General features: G+C 33.1%; 1 protein-coding gene across 2 annotated transcripts in view; it reads left to right on the top strand.

Moving 5' to 3' along the window:
- Positions 1 to 2,076: 2,076 nt before the first annotated feature.
- Positions 2,077 to 11,650, top strand: part of LOC129946528 (uncharacterized) — a 121,838-nt gene continuing 112,264 nt past the window's right edge. The window contains exons 1-2 of one of the 2 annotated variants that reach the window (XM_056056743.1): positions 2,077 to 2,213; positions 3,033 to 3,281. The gene's annotated coding sequence lies outside the window, so the exon portion shown is untranslated. Of the gene's footprint in view, positions 2,214 to 2,524; positions 3,282 to 11,650 lie in introns of those variants that run through there. The other variant, XM_056056742.1, reaches the window with a different exon arrangement.

Here is an 11,650-nt window from a genome sequence, read left to right as displayed (position 1 = left end):
AAGGCAAGTAAAAAAGTTATGCCGATTCCAATAAGTAAATATAACTTCTTACCTTAGTATTACAGAAAAAGCCAATTAACCTGTACGGTGACAAAAGTAATAGCTAAAAATATATTTAAAACATACATTTTTGAGAAGGGTGGATGTGAAACCGCGTATGACAGTATCTATAGGGAAAAGCTCTACAGAGCAATGTCTTGTTTTGGCATCCCTGTCAAACTTATCCGTTTGTGCTATGACTATGGAGAATGCGCGCTGCTCTATCAGGGTCGGAAAATCTCACCGATGCATTTGATGTCAAAAAAGGTTTTAGACAAGGCGATGCACTGTCATGCGACTTCTTCAACATCGTTCTGGAAAGAATTGTGCAAAACTCAACCGTCAACACCAGAGGCACAATCTTCCAAAGGTCCATCCAATTACTCGGATACGTAGATGATATTGACATAATTCAAAGATCAAAGCGTGATGTCAGTAGAGCGTTTTTGAGCATTGCGAAGAAAACGAAGAAGATGGATTTAGTGGTCAATGAGGGCAAGACCAAGGACATTGAACAACGACGTCTTGGACGAAACGTCACCATGGACAGCTACAACTTTGAGGCAGTTAAGGACTTTGTCTACCTATGCACCGCTATTAACACAGACAACGACACCAGCGCTAAAATCAAACGAAGAATAACTCTTGCAAATCGCTGCTTCTTTGGACTTAGAAGGCAATTGAAAAGTAAAGTCCTCTCCCGAGCTTCTTAAATCACCATCTATAAAACACTCATCATCCCGGTTCTCATTTATGGTGCTGAGGCCTGGACCCTGTCAAAGAAAGATGAGAGCGTCTTAGGATACTTCGAAAGAAATAATTTTCATGTAGTTTTTAGATGGAGAATGGAGGAGAAGTTATAACGATGAACTGTACAGTGACACTGACCTTGTTAACAGAATTAAAGTTCAACGTCTTAGATGGCTAGGTATGGTATAGCGGATGGACATCAACGCTCCAGACTGCGATTTAGGTGGCGCACACAGTTGGGTGAAGACCTCAACCTACTTGACGTGCGAAACGAAAGACAGCTAGCTAGGGACCGAGCTGTGACTGGAGGCGCATGCTGGTTAAGGCCCAGGTCCGCCCCGACTGTTGCGCCACCTGAAATAAGTAAGTAAGGATGTGAAACACACAACTTTCTGACGTGAGGAAAGCAGTTTACTCCGAAATGTACTTTTAAATTGAGAAACAGACCTTTAGGTTTGTGTATTCAAAGCGTGGGTTTTTGTCCTAAAAAGACTTTTCATTACTTAGAACATTCTTTGAATTTATTTGTACTTTTTAAATCATGAAATAGTTTTCAATGAACAGCTGATTTCTAATTATTTCATTATATTTGTATTCCCATCCCACCTGTCAGTTTTACTTTCAATGATCTTCTTTAACCACAAAAATGCTTAATTCTCTTTCTATTAATTTATTTTTAAATTTTCAATAATAAAATCGTTTTTAATGAACACCTGATTTCTGATTATATCATTATATTTGTATTAACACCTGTCAGTTTTACTTTCAATGATCTACTCTAACCACAAAAATGCTTAATTCCAATCAGAAGATTATTGTCCACTGACAGAAATTTCAAATGAAAGCTATAACCAATCTGTCAACAAAATTCCAAAGATAGCTATAACTCGTTAAATAGCTTAAATATGTCTACCAGAATATTACCAATTTCCGATTTCACAGACAATATTTTTTAATTGTAATTGCAGTGAAATGGCATCACTAAAATTGAGTGTTTTTCTCAATTTTTTTAAACTAAAAATCTCCAAAAGCTTTCTGCAAAACAAATACAAAAAAACACTCAAAAGCGCAACAGGAGTGTGACTGTATATGAAAACTCTGAGAGCCAAACGCCGCGCCGGGCTCACCAAAGAAGAAAGCAAAGTACAAAAATTAGTAAATAACAAAGAGAAAAGAATGTAGAAGAAGAGAGATACGATAAAATTTGTAAAGCACATTAAACGAATCGGCAAAATTGGAGCTTTGTTGTTGTTTTGTAAAACAAAAAATATTGCATAAACTTTTGTTTTTGGCTGTGACTGTGAACTGTTGTCGACAGTCTTGTAGATTGCAGTTGTTGGTTGAAAGTTCTCGTGAGAACGTTTGAAAATTTGTATTTTTAACGCAATTCCTGTATTCTCTTTCATTCAAAAATTAAGTATAAGGTATAAAATAAAATTGAAATTCAAAACAAATATTTGAAAACTTTGTTTAGGGTCAATGCTGAGATTTTCGTTAAAATAAAAACAACCATTAAAAAGTGACGTCCAATAACATTTTGATCTATAACAACAAATTAAGTGTGTGGTCGACGTGTATGAAAAATGTCGAAGACTCGTGTGTTATCAAATTCGAATTAATTTAAATCCCTCTAAACGTCGCAGCTAGTCTTTCCATTTCATATCCAAATTAAATCCATTTTTCGAGACAAGAAAAAATAAAAGTCCGATTTTCTACACAAGTACAAACTCGCCAGAATAAATAAAATAAAGTTCTTTTTTTTATTTTCTTGCATTCCGCTTTGCTCATTCTGTTGTGATTTCTCTCGTTTCGCTGTATGTACATAACATACATTTACGATTTACCCCGTCCCGGGTTTTATTATATCACGTGCTTTTCTGTAGTACATAACTAATTTTTTTTTCATCCATTTCTCATTTAATTGCACTCTTGGATTTCGAGTGTATTTCGTTTATTACCTTTCATCGTTTCTTTCGTCGTCGAATACTCGGAGCTCGGAGCATTGAGAAAGTCTACCTCAATACTACACTGCAAAAAATTTGAATTTTAGTTCTCAATTTCCCTGCTGAACTGAGTGAGAAAATCGTTGCTCGTGGTTGTTCTCGTTCCTAGTTGGTTTTTTGAATTTGGTTAACAAAGTGAGGAAATTACGTGCGAGATTGTTTCTTTCTTTCTTTATTTATTTAAATATTATATTTTGCTGCTACCCGATGAATATTTTGTGAATAAAATTTTATTTTTAGAATACTGTCATACACTGGTTATTATTGAAAAATACAAAACAAACAAAACAAAAAATAATTGAATTAATTAATTGCTTCGCAAATAAAATTCCTGTATAAACGTGTAAAAAGTTTAATTCCTTTTTGGGAGGAACATAAGTTTTGCAACAACAAGAGCGAATTTTTGAACCTACAACTACCTACTAACATCCATCCGATTGCTGCAATAATTAGTTTGAATTATTTTTAATTTGACTTCTCTAAAAAAAGGTAAGTTTATTTTTGAATTTGGTGTGAATTTTTGTAATTTTTTTTTCAAACCTGCTAAAGTTCACTTTTTATTTGTCTAATTTAGGTAAGGTACTAAACTACCTAACTTGCTTGTCGACGACGCACGTACCTTTATAATGAGGGTACTGTGTAAGTGTTTATTAGATAATCCGTGGTTATCTCCATTAAAATTGAATTTACCTATTTTAATCAGTTTTTAATTACAATTTGTAAATACACAAATATTTGAATTCTTTGTCTATTTAAAGATATAATTCCACTTAAACGTATTGCAACAATTCACTCAATAAGCTGCAATCTGAGTTATTCCTGTTCAAAAGAAAATTAATATGAACAAACATAAGCAATACAAAAAATCTGGTACATTGCTTATATTTCTTATTTAGTTGTTGTTGTTGTTTTGTCTTTCGTATTTTATCAGTAGAGGATTTACTACGTTAAAAGGGCCCCAAAACGTCATTCAGTAATTGCGCAGGTGATCAAAACTGATGATTTTAAAATCAGAAATTAAGAATTACTGCTCGAGTGACAGTCAGAAAATGTATTGAAAGATATCATATTGACACATGGAGTCATGACACTTATCTGCTAGCTCGTGAACCTTCACTTGAAGGTGGATTTTTATTTTATTTGACGTTAATAGCATTTCCAATAAGAGAAAAGTAGAAATTAACTCGAATCGAAGATCAATATTATGATAATAATACTATTTGTTTATTTCTTAAGCACGTGGAAAATATATCAAAAATAATTCAACGTCTGTTATTTATTTTCAAAAAATGAAGTATTTATTATTCTTGTTCATGCGTTTACTTAAGGCTCAACTTTCTATTACCGCAGCACGAAATGTGACTCGCGTTTTTTTTTATTTGATAGATATGTGAAAATAAATAATAACTATATCAACATTTATTTCTATTTTTAATTAATTTTAAAAGTTCACTTTTTTACATACAAAACACGCAAAAATGGTTGATTTTGACATTTATTACCTGTTTTTTGTTCAGTGTTGCCATAATTGCTAATTTTTTGAGGAATTTCTTTGATTTTAGTGCCCAAATCTCATAGTGATTCCAAGCAGGGTGGTTGCAACGGGGCAGCATGCCACCTTACATTTCTAGCTATCAATTAAAAAAACTTGTTTTAGGCTCAAAAAATGCAATACAAAACAAGTGGGCCCGAAAAAGAAAATATTTTTTGTATGACTTAAAGTTGTTTCCTCGCCATAATATTTAAAACATGTTCTATTGACCGCCTACCTAACTGTAAAGAAAAAATCAGAAGGAAATTCGTGCTGCGGCAATGGAAAGTCGCCCCTTTCTTAACTTTTTGAGAACATTAAACAGGTTGAATTAAATGTTTGATATGCACTGAAAAAAACTTAACAGGTGGCAGTAATGGAGCAATCATTTAAATTATTAACTACTAGAATATACTGATAAATGTTGCTTCGGTCGTTCCTCTAATACGGGGTTATCAATTTTTAAGTTTTAAAGGTAAACGTAAATAAAACACATAATTTAAATGACCACCATGTGAATTGTTGCAAACATCGATTCTTTTGAGATAATTTTCGACCATAACTTGACGAATGTTGGTTTTTAAGTGCTCAAGAGTTAAGGCCCTACTATAATAGGCATTAGCAAACATTGCTTTAGTTAACGAAACTGAGAAAAATTGAACGAAACGGAGCTAGACTCCAATATGTTCACTCGTATTGAGATTCTTTGTATTCGCACGTTTACTTATGCGCGCATATGCTAGCTTATGCCTATTATAGTTGGGCCTTTAAAGGTTTACCTGCATAAACAAGGTAATTTACAAAGCCCCACAAAAAATATACAGCGGTGTCAAATCACATGATCTTGGTGCAAAAAAAGGCGTTATCATATGACCATAACACTCCGAATTGACGGAGACAGTCGTTCCGTTGTTTTCGAAAAAGGAAGGCCCAATCACATTTCCGTACAAAAAGAGCACACCTAACAGTGACTTTTTGTGGATGTGTCAAAATCACCATTTTTGTAGCAGGTTTAAATAATTTGTGTGTGTCAACTTAAACAAAAATTAATTTAACAGCTTAGTTTGACAGATGTCGAATTCCAGCCCTATACTTTTGAAACCGCAAAATGGATAACCTGTTATAATATAGTAATATAGGTTTTATTAACAATGGACTTTTTTAGAATGCATCAAAATACAAACTTTTTCACTTACTTAGTGCTTCTACTTTGGACAGAAAATTGTAAAAATATCAGAGCGAATATAAAATACTTTTGTTCATTAATAAAATGAGTGACTTTTGTATGTGTTTTTTTCCTAATATGGATTTGGATTTATCTTCAAATTCGGATTCGATATTTAGTTATCAAACCAAAGGATTTGATATTTCTATATGATAAAGTCAAAATTTATCCTAAAACAAAATGTCTCACAAGAACCGATAAAAAATCTCTTACGTTCAAACTTTTATCCAAGTTCCAAAAAAAATGTATATGCAAAAACATTCATCTCGACTATAGAATACAATGAGTTGCGGATAGATTCGGAATTCCAAATCCGACATTTTATCGCCTTTGCTGCCTACTTATTGAATTCTGTAATCGATGCGTTTGCGTTCGACGGTATTCGAATTTAACATATTGAACATTAAATATTATATGATAAATTTGGTATTGACAGTTCAAAAGATACAGTAATGAAATGTCAAAAAGTCTAAATTGAACTTCGTTCTTGATTTTATACCTTCCTGTAGGTGAAAAAGTTTTCATCTGAATTTTGAAATTAAAATTTAGTTCTGAAATCAAAGGACACTAAATGTAACTTAAAGCTGGCCAATCAGAAGCTCTTAAAATTCAGATACGTTTACCTATACAAATTCAGTATTGAATAAGAAAGTCTTGGAACGCGTCCATTTAATTACGAATTTATATTTGAAATTCCTCGATTGGAGCCCTACACGTGTTACTTATTTTTTTTTGGGGCTGCTACCGTTTTTTGTTTGCTTCAAATTATTACTAAACTAATATAACATATTAAACAACATTCATATTCCTAACTGTGTTTCTCCATAATCAAATCAGCGAGGGTCGATTTCGATATAAGCTATGCATGCACACATGATATGTCATGTGGGTATTGAAAGTATGTACTGTATACAGTGTACAAGTTTAAATACAAAATGAAGTAAGTACTTTTTATATTACTTGTGTTGTGATGCATATGCACAGCACATGGCATATCTAGTATGTACCTACAAGTACATGAGTGCAAAAACAAGTGTGTATCAACAAATGCAATGCATTTTTATAGAAGGAAAGCTGTCTATCTCGTTCTTGTTTACGCCAGCACCAAAGACCAGACCAGCAACAAATTCTCAGTCTTGATAGCTGAGTGGAGTCCAATGTTATTTTGCTTTGTTCGTTCATATCGTATCGTATACGTAAAGGCAACCAAACCGAACACCGAAGACCGAACCAAAACCGAACGAACAAGAATAACAACGATGAAAACGACTGCGCGGTGTCGGTGATCTCAAATGATGTCAAAGCTTTGATAAAGAGAACAAACAAAGATTGGCGTGTAGAAAACAACTTGCACATGGTGTGTTGGCCTGGCCATGGTGTTGGCGGTGGCGGGTGGTGGCCTGTCAGAGACGGGACAGACCAGCCAGCCAGCAACTACCAGGCGGCGCGGCGGCGGCATTGGCAATCGTTCATCGTATTCCTATTCGTATAAAACAAAACAAAACAAAAAAACAAAGAACTAATAGTAAATATTTGTGTTGTTTTTACATATATGCACATTATGTTTGTAAGTATGTATGTTCCTATGAATATATTTGGTTTGTAGTGAAGGCGTACGTTACGCTTATACGCTCTCGAATGTTGGGGAATTTATATGCATTGAGTAAATTGATTACAGATAATGAACATTTTAGTGTTGCCATGTGGCATAAATACCTATCTAGTAAAGCTACATTTAAGCGGGAAATTCACGCTTCAGTTGTAATTGTTACGTTTCAAGTAAAATTTCATCACTTTTAAGTGACAGCTGACAGATTGATTGAATGAAAATTCTAGAACGAAGCCACAATTCTTTAAAACAAATGACATACCTTCCCTAAAACATTGTTAGAAAACATAGTTTAGGAATAAAAGAATGATACTTTTATAGGTATGCTTTTTTTAGTCACAATTTCTTCCTTTTTTAAAATTTTGACGTAGTACTGCTAATTTGACGAACATTCTTGTTATGTTTATATGGAGAATTTAACGAAGCCTTCAAAGTTATAGCTAACAAGCATTCTTGTAGTAGTGGGAGCTTGCAATATTTTTCGTGATGGACATCCTTTCTACATCTATGAAGGGTCTAACAAAGCCGTCAAAGTTAACAATGTTAGCTATGAAAAATTGTTGTGGTGGATGGCGTTTTCATAAATAATGACATTTATCCAATATTTAAGGCTTTTCTTTTTTAAATTAACGCAAAAGGAAAGTTCCCCGTTTTAATCTAATTGCAATATTTTTTTTAAAACAGTGAAGTACCTAAATGAGCTTAATCTCCAGCCTAAAACTCTTGTATAAGGGGCTGTGTCGGTTTTAACTTTTGCAGTTCAGTACATACAGTCAATTAAACTCATATTCGTACAGCATCAGCTAACAACTTAAATTTTTTTCGGATTTGTCAAGAACCACTCATGATCATATTTTAATTTATTTCTTATAGTAAAGATCTGAATACCATCTATTGTCCACCAGAAGAAAAACGCCATATTTCAACAAACAAAGAACATTTAATAACACAAACTATAAAAATCAAATAACAAGTAACAATTTCATATTCGTACATTTCATTAAGCGCAGTAAAAAAAACATAAATTTTAATGTTTTGTAGCATAACCCTTGTTCTTAGTAACATGCTTGAGTCGATTAGGCATGGACAAGTTTTTTCGTTGTTTCGTTAGATATTTTGTCACATTCTTGCAGAATCTGCTCTTTAAGTTCTCTTTCATATCCGGTGTTTGGGGCTGAGTTTCCATGACCTTAACACAATTGTGAAGCAGGCACAACTTGGTATTATGTGCCTTATGTTTGAGATCATTGTCCTGGTAAAAAGTGAACTGGTTTTGCAGACCCAATTTACGTGCACTTTAACCCAAATTTAGTTTTAAAATCTCTATATGTTTCTTGTGTTCCATAATTCCTTCAATTACATGTAATTTTCCTACCACAGCCGCAGAAAAACAACCCCAAACCATCACTGATCCGGAAGTAGATCCGTATTGGGTTTCCGCCAAACCGTTTGTCGTCCATCTGAGCCAGATATATTGAACTTTGACTAATCGGTAAAAAATTACGTTTTTCCAATAGTCGAAATCCTTTGATTGGTGCTCTTTTGCGAAATTTAGCCGTTTCAACCTATTCACAGAACTTATGAAAGGTTTTTTTCTGGCAACTCTACCGTTAAAACCGTGATCGCGAATGCAGTTTCTCAACGTCTACGTCTCGGTAGAAAACTGCTTGTTGAGTTCCTGTCGCAACTTTTTAGCAAGTTTTCCTGCACTGGTCCGGGGATTTTTCTTGAAATTTCGCGTGTGGTGTTTCTTGGCATATTTTCAATTTTATTTTCCGAACGATACCTTTTTACGATTAATTGGATAGTTGATCTTGATCTGCAAACAAGTTCGGATACTTCTTTTAATGATTTACCATAATTATTGTACTTTATTAGCATTTTCCTCAGTTCAACCGATGTTTCGCAATGTTTCCTCCCCATTTTGTTTAATTTTTACTTTTTTTATAAATTTAAGACACACAATCGAATTATGAAAACAATAAAACGATGAAAATATTTTTGACACTTTTTTTAACGCTTACTTAAAGTAGATTTTGCGAATAAAGAAAACACTGTACGAATATGAATTTAATGTGAGTTCTTAGTAAAATATTTTTAGATGACCAATAACGTTGGTAATGCAGTACATACTTAATTTTTTATGAATTGCATAAATGAAGTTAATGCTTAAGAAAAATTGGCAATTCGAATATGAATTTGATTGACTGTATGTAGCTTTTAACAATTAAAAGTTCCAAAATTACTCATGTTAAAATGGTATTCATTCAAAAATAAAAGAAAAACGAGCGGAAAAATACAAATAACTATTTTAGTAGGTTGGTTTAAAAAAGAAAACAAAAACAAAAATAGAAAGAGTACACAAATCCAATAAAATAATCAAAACAATAGACCAACAGCAACAACAACAGAAGGAGTAAAGAAGAAACATCGCCTCTGGTGACTGGCTACTGGTATGCTATCTGATGTAAAATCTATATAGCTCTTGCTCTGGTACAAAGTCAAGGAAAGTGCAAAACAAAGAGATTATAAAAGCTTTTGCTGAATTTAACTTCTCTCCACGTCGTTTCTTTGTTCAAAATTGTACGCTCTACGAATTTATTATACCTGTGTGTGTGGGTGCGTGTGTAAATTCAGTGTATCCCAAAACCCAATCCCAAAGGAGAGAAAGCATCATCATTCTAAACAGGACCGCATATTGTGGTTCTGTTTCATTCAACCAGTTGTTCATCCCAGATTTCAATTCAACGCACAAGTGGAACACAACAAAGACAAAATGCTGCTTAAACCTTAAACATACACAACACACAAAATCCCTGTTTTCTTGTGTTTTTTTTGTTTGTTCATACATCCACCATTCCATTGCTTGGTGCCTTGGAATTCCCTTTTAAGCTCATGCATTTACCTAGAGAATGGATAGAAAAGACATTAGGAAAATATACTCAACTGAGAGGAGTATATCTATCTCAGGTGGGCTTTTTGCACTGTTGTGTTTTGCCGGTGGTGCCCTCGCCCTGCCTAATGCTTATGCTGCCATCTGCAAAGTGTGAAGTTGTTTTTTCAGATTAAATTAGAGACATAAAAGAGAGTTTGCGTTTACATTATTTATAAACATGTGCATACATACTTACATGATTTATGTATATGTATTCATCCGGGCCAACTTGTTTGTTTTTGTTGTTTTTCTTCCTTTTTCTTCGGTTGAATGTACGCGCAAACGTCATCGTAACTTTGACGCAAGTTTACTTGTTCGTTGTTTCTATTTCATCAATGATCACACTTATGGGCAATTTTCTTGGAAAGCTATTGTTTTTCAAAAAAGAGCTTGGATAAAATGGTGACAATAATTTACGAAGTAGTGTTACTTTATGATGGATATGACTTTCAAAAAAATGACAAGAGTTACGTCATAAACGTCAAATATTCACTTGAAAAATTCCCTTACTCCGAATTTTTATTTTTCTCTAAAGATTAATTTCCTCTGAATTTCTGTTGGTTATTTTTTTTAATGCCAAAGTGTCTGAATTAACTATTTTTCATAAATATGACAATATTTTGGACTTTTATCATGATACAAAATTACAAAAATTCAAGGTAAGGTAATGAACCTAATGTTAGGCTATTTTAAGACAGTTAGATGTCAAAAAAGTCCAATGTGAACACGGTCAAAGAAAAAAAAGTGAAATCTATCTAAATCATCATATAAACAATATCATCTAAACTTTCTGACAGTTAAATGACATTCTAAAGTTTGCATTGTGACAAGTTATATCGAACAAATCTATCCAAATATCATTCCAACAACACTCCTTTCCGGACTATGACAGTTCACCATGTGCTAAATTGCACACACAAACATACTTCCATAATGTATATTTCTTTAAGAATATAAAAAATTGGTGATTATTTTATTACTCCAATTATTTATTTGTTGAATTAGTAATAAATGTGCTCGAAGCCTCAAAGAATGAAGGAAGAGAGAATAGGATATTGGTATTTCACTCATACATTGTTCACCATGCGTCGCCGTTGCCGTCCAATGTATTGGTTTAATTTTGAAGTCTGTGTTGTCAATAAGTATAGATACTGGTATATATCGTTGAGTGTTGAGTTTATTTGTACATTAAATAACCTACCTAGAAATATACTTATTTTCCAAGTGCTTGTTTGACCTTGAAAAAAAAACGAAATATTTTGAATAAACAACATTTTTTTTTTTGAATTTTTGGCAACAAAACGGTCTTGACATGATTTCTATATGAGAAAGAGAAAGAATCAAACAACTCTCTAGGTTATGGTCAAGGATATTTTTATTTGATTCATCGTTTTGAAGTTGTTTCTGGTTAATCTTTTGTTTGTTTTTGTTTATTTTTTTTTAACTATGAAGGTTTATTCTGGATTTTTGATTGATAAATTTCAAGTTCACATATTTTTTTTGTTTAAATTCTAGATAAATGCTTATGAATTTATCTAGTATTGCTATTGGCGAAGGC

This window comes from Eupeodes corollae, chromosome 2 (assembly GCF_945859685.1).
Source record: "Eupeodes corollae chromosome 2, idEupCoro1.1, whole genome shotgun sequence".
In the NCBI taxonomy this organism is placed as follows: Eukaryota; Metazoa; Arthropoda; class Insecta; order Diptera; family Syrphidae; genus Eupeodes; species Eupeodes corollae.
This window is presented reverse-complemented; position numbering and strand designations above follow the sequence as displayed.